Source organism: Balearica regulorum, chromosome 1 (assembly GCF_011004875.1).
Source record: "Balearica regulorum gibbericeps isolate bBalReg1 chromosome 1, bBalReg1.pri, whole genome shotgun sequence".
Classification (NCBI taxonomy): domain Eukaryota; kingdom Metazoa; phylum Chordata; class Aves; order Gruiformes; family Gruidae; genus Balearica; species Balearica regulorum.
In genome coordinates, this window is record NC_046184.1 from 87,346,167 (window position 1) to 87,352,517 (window position 6,351).

Sequence of the window (6,351 nt, forward strand, 5' to 3'; positions counted from 1 at the left end):
AGGTAGAATGCTAAGTTTTAAAACATGATAATTGCTTTTGCTGCCTAGAATTGTTTTAGTATGATTTAGGATTAATTCCACATTTCACAATTCCTCTATTTTAATTTTTTTTAGTATTCCTTAAGCAAAAATCATCTAAACACATCATACAACGAGAAACTTCTTTCACTTGCATAACTAAGAAACATACAAAGGGATTGTGGTCAAACTTTCTAAAAAATTTTACCTCCAGAGCTGAGACCATGCACTGAAATGCAAGAATATAATAAAAGTCCAAACATAACCTTAATGATAGGTTTTGCTGTTTTGCAAGCTATAATATACGGTAACTACTTGTACCAGCCCAGCATACGGGGCACTTCTTTTGTCTCTGACACTTACAAAAGCTTCCTTTGAGCAAGGAAAACATATTTGGGTTCCTTAACTGAATTACCAAAATAAAAGAAAAAAAGGAATAAAATTAAAAAAAAAAAAAAAAAAAAAAGGTTTATCATCAACCCCATCTAGTTCAGCAGCTCCCAAAATAGCAAAAGAACTCTGCCAAACCTCTACTGCCACAAGGTTCACTCAATCCCTGACCTGATCTTGTGTTTTTCATTCCACACTAGGGTAGAAAATTTCACTAGCCCCTTCTGGATCTGCGTGTCTTGTCATATATTGTCTGCTCTTTCTGCACTGGGAACACCTATGGTCATAGAATAATAAGAGCAATGAAGAAGACCCAGAGGAGGGAAAGACAGAGAAAAGGATGGTTATGTGGAAAAAACAGAGGATCGAAGTTGAAAGGAGACACAAATTTAGAAGGAAAATACAGAGGAAGAGGAAGAGGGGAGGAAAGCGATGATAGGAATAGAGGTGGCCCTCAGAAAGAAAAGGAGATTATGGAGAGGTATTTTACTTTCTATCCATAAGTTAGAAGCAGAGAAAGCCATAGAATGGCACCCCTCATTTAATTGTGTACTCGGTGGAATTCTCCCATCTGGTTTGACATGCCAGCTGAATCTACAATCCACCCTGTAGCCTCTACAAATACGTCAATCAAAATGACCTGCTGTGAAAGCTGTGAGAAGGCACTCTTTTGTGTTATCCTCATGTACATGTTAGACCCACATAGAATCCCTGCTGTATCTTATTTTCAATCACAGGACGTTGGAAAGCTCCTGCAGATGTTATTTTTGCCATGCAAGTAAAGGAATATTGTGATGTGACTAAACCATGAAAGATGAGGAAAAGCCATGAAATGGGGTCTGGTGTGTGAGCTAGCAAATGGGGATCAGTCACACATGGGAGGCTCCGACACAGGACAAGCTCAGAACTCTTTTATATGACTCATTCTGGAACCATGGAGACAACCAGCTTTGCAAATATTGCTAGAGAGCTGATGATGAAATTGCTACAGTCAACCCAGATGTTCCTATAAAGAAGCCCTTCAAGAAACTCGTGAACCATCAGTGATGGCCAAAGAAAACTTCCCCATTATACCACAGAGCAATTTAAACAAGTTTCACCACCCAGCTGCAGGAGCTTTCTCGGGGTTCTGATCTTTCTTTCTTTTGTGCTTCTCAGATGTTCTTGGGCCCACAAACTCAGTTCAGTGATTCAATAACAGGTCTAAATCCCTCACCTCACAGGAAGTTAGAGGAATAGCTTCACTGTATTGCAATGTTAAGTTTAGATTTAGTTAAATTCTGAGGAAGCTGCCAGATATATGCAGCTTGCTTGGTCTGCCATTGCCAAGCTGGACTTTGTCCAGATACTCACAGTTATATATGCCAGTCGTAGAGCTCTCTCTTACTTGTGTAAGTAGTACGTGCAATAGGTAAATGATAACTGTTCAGGTTTGCACATCACTATTCAAATGGCATATATATGGACTCCCTGTTGGTACTGAAGATAACATGAAACTTTAAGCTGTACGAAAGTAATTTGAGGAATTTGCCCTGTAAAATGTCAGATTTTTTTTTTTCTCACCTTATGACCAAGCTGCCAAAAGAGAGACAGAGCCTGAATAAAAGCCCTATGTTTTCTTAAGATCATTTCCGTGCTACTACCTTTTCATCTTCTACCATATGGTTCCTTCATATTTCTATTCCCATCAGATATAGTGGGAAAGTGTTCTCTCTCTATATATATATTTAATTTAAGCAAATAATGCAATTAATTCTAACCCCATGCTGTAAATTGATCTCAAGTGAGAAATTCCAGCATTTCTGTGAATAGGACTGAGTCAGTATTTTCACATTTCTGGGACACAGTGGCACAAGTGAAATCACAATTATTTTGTGAGCATGCTGAGGGGGAGGACTATAGTAGGACATCCATCATCTTGTGGAGCAACGATGATCGGTAGATAAAGTGGCAGGGTGGAGACTAACAATAAAATATATAGCAAACACATAATAAAGAGGCATTATTTGTCCCTCTTTCATAAAGTCAGAAGCATAGTTTTCTTGGAAGTCCTTCAAACCGATTCAGAGAAAAGCATAAATGCCCAGTGGCCTTACTTCCACCTCCTAACTCTGAACATCAGATGCTGATGCCTTTTCATTAGTATTGTACTCCTGGTACGTGGTGGTCTGCAAAAACAAGGTGGCATATAGTTCCATTTAGGACTCTTCTGTGAAGAAAAGCACATTGTTTCAGAATAATCAGAACCTTACCAGAGGATGCCTGAGGAAACTTTGCTACTGTTTCCTTCTGACAGATAGTCGCAACTTAAATAAATGTGTCTGGGTGGAAAACTGATATAGCAGCAAACACTTGTGTATGATCCCTGATAGAGTCCTTGGATGCTTCACTGATTAATTCATTTCAGCTTTAACTGAGTTGCTTTACTGGCCCTGCTGAAGTTAGTTAAGTTTTCAATTGGCCTGCAATTGGATCTTAATCATCCATCTCAAGGTACCAGGAGACAATTTGAGCCAAGCTGATGACTCACTGTCATGCTAAGCAGGTCACACTTGTCCTAAAGGGTTGCATAAGGGGTGGGGTGGAGGGGCAGTTCACCAGGATGAAGCTAAACTGATCTGTGCTGATCTCAATCAAGCCTCTGTCCAGCAGTAAATCAGATCCTGTGACACAAGTAATCAAAATAGAAATCTGATGTGCAAGTGTCTTTGTGAGCTGCAGACTGTTCCTTTCTTTAGCTAGCAGACTGGTAAAATGATGCCTCAGGTAAACTGAGGTGGAAACAGTTTTAGTAAGGCCTACTGTATCAAGTAGATTTTCTGTTCATAGTGAGAACATTGAAAGTACCACAGGAGTTGGTTTTGCTGTCAAGTTCTGATACAAGGAATGCCAGCACTGTCACACATGTTCTGAGAAAAGCAACAGCCTGTGTTTTAGATGAAATAAAGAAGAAATGAGAAAAGTTGATTTGCATTCAGTTTGTGCTTTCTGTATTTACATTGGATTCTTGAGCATTGGATAAATAGGTTTTCAAAATCTCAATAAATAAGCAGCCTCTTGACCTCTCCTCCTAGAAGGTGTTTCCCTATAGTATCTTCTCCAGGAGCCTTCCTTGCTACCCCGCTTCACAAAATTCCACTCTCCATTCCTTATCAGATAACCAAGGTGAAGTTTTAAATAGGGGAAGTGTGGGGCCAGCCACATAGCCTCATATGGGAGAACTGCCCTCCCTTTCCTCTTTTCCTGTCATATGATCAGATGCACAGCCACCACATGCCAAAAATGCCAGCATCCCACATCATGTGAGGGGCACACATGCGATCGCATAATGGGGAGTAATATTCAGCCATGTGATCAGCTCACTCCTTTCACTTGATGGAAGGAAGGGCTATGGGGACTTCAGAAAAGAGGACAGAGAAGAAGAAACTAACAGAAAAATTAATCCAACCTGCAACATGGTTCCTCTCCAGCCACCTCCAAAAGACTTTCAAGTGACACTTCCTCCTACTGATGGGCAGCTGGAAGGCTGTCCTAGCAGAGAATGCCTTGGCCATGTCTTTGTCATCACGTGGCTGAACTATAGCAATGTCATAAACTTTGGGAAGAAGCCTTTAGCCCATAAGAAATTCCGGCTACATACAGAAGGGGAGCAGGCTATCATTTCATCCATACAGATTTGTGATACATGTTGTCTGATCCCCCTTTACTCTGGGTGTGTACTCTAAAGATGTACAAAATCAGAATCGGGATATAGGAAATAAGGATCTATATCTTCTTTACCATCTGCTGCTCCAAATGCCTGTCATGCTTTTTGATATAGTCTTCTGTAATATGAACACAGAGCAGTATCTTCTTTTAACTTTTTAAAATTAAAAAAAAAAATTACAAATTTGTTTCTCCCCATGAAGCAACCTTTTCCCTTCCAGTAGCAGATTCTTCCACTCCTGTCTCCACTGCTCTGGACCACTTTCTTCACCCATTCATTCTTTTAGACATCCCTGGTACCATCTATTGCATCCCTCATTGGATTCCCATCCCTTCTGTGTAAGAAAAGATGATGTCTTTGTTTATGTTGTTTGAGGTAGTTACAGGTCCTACCTAAACGAGGTGCAAGAAGCTGCATAAGCGTAAGTGGTATGGCTGATGCTAACAAAGGGGAATGCACCTCAATAAATCCACTCCTGACATGCCTTATCCAGCCTCAGATCATGTGATGCTTAACATAACTAGAGCACAGATAGGAAAGTTTACATATTTGACAATTCATTCAGAATGAATCTGACACAGCAGGATATGAGGTCCAAGGGAGAGGTCTAGGCATGTGTAACTTCCATGTAACAAGTCTTTGCATCATGTAAGACCCTTCCCCTCCCTCCAGACTTTTGTCTCCATTATCATCTTATCTGGAAGGGGAATATTTTGTGGTCTTTGTATGACACTTAGCATAGAAAGATCTTTGTCCCATCACAGAGACCTCTCAGGTGACAAGTACGATGGCGATAGTGATGTACATTGAATGAAATCTATTGTGCCGGTTCCATTATTTTGCATGTCTCTGGACAAGCAATGGGAGACATTTGAGGGCTGTTGCTTTAGCAAATGGTGATGCAAGGATGATTGTTCCTTTGGGGTCTTGTTATCTGTAACTTTTGACACCTCAGTTCAGTAAATTTTTGAATTGCATTTCCCTATCAGACCAGTGCTTCTTTGAACTCGTGTCTGTCCTGTCCACCAAGTTCCTTTCGAGTAACCTTCCTCTTCATGTCACACCGTTTCCCTTCTCACCAAAACCTGATCATCCTAGGTTCAGGTTTACAGCTGCAATCCAGCCACTGAGTTGCGCTCAGAGCTGTGAGAGAGTGGGGCATCAGTGGAGCAGTTTTGCAGACAACATATGCTGTAGTAGGGAGAATTCAGCGTTAACAGGCATTACGTTTCACAGAATGAACCACATCAGTTCAACAAACCAAACTCATTGAGTGCCTGCATCGAGATTTTTGCTTGGTCAAGACATTGATTAATTAAATAAATAACCACTATTTCTGAGTCACTTTTTTTTTTTTTTTTTTTTTTTTTTTAGTGATGGGAAAAGTTTTGGTTGTTAAATTTTTATGTTTTGATTTGGGAACAAACATGAATGTTGAAATATTGGGATCTCTCAGAATGTCATAGAATGTGGGTAACTCTGGTGTGTCATACAGAGTCCAATTACAGTTCCTTCTGATGGGAACTGGCTGCTTGTAACCAATTGATGAGCTCTGTTGATTTTTTCTGAAGTGGAAGAACAGGCATTATGTCTGTTCCTACTACCCATCACAATCTGGCTTTGAATCTTTTGGGCCAGCCTGAAACAAGTCTGTGATCTGCAGCATCTGGGCATAGAGGTGCTTCCTACCCTTCCACTTCTGCTAAAAAAGGTGGTGTCTCCAGAAGATAACAGAGGCAGAAATGCCAGAGGAAAGCAGTATCTTTGGCCATGTCAGCAGAGATTCAGCGTACTTCATCAAATGAAGCCCTTGTGCTTGCTATACTCCTGGACTTGCATTCCAGGAGAGACATCTGATCCCCTCAGGTGACGGCTATTGCCAAGATATTTCTGTGGTTGGCCTTTGGCTTTGCAACACAGATGTCTTAGCCCTCTGCTCACCTGGCAGTGTGTGCCTTTTTGTTCCCTGACATCTGGCAGAACTCTGTGATATGACTTTGTGTAATATAAGTGCAATTGAACACTAATAAAAGAGGAATTTGGGTTTGGGTTTGTGTGGACATTCCAGTACTTAGCTTTTAATTTCTGCACAAATGTTTGGACTGAGCTGGGGTAGGGTGCTTCCAATATAAAAGTAAAATATACCTGAAAAATTCTAATTAACTCACTGAAAGTAAGAATGGCCTCTTGATATTTATAAGCTATCCTGACACACTGAAGTGTTAATGTTAATGATA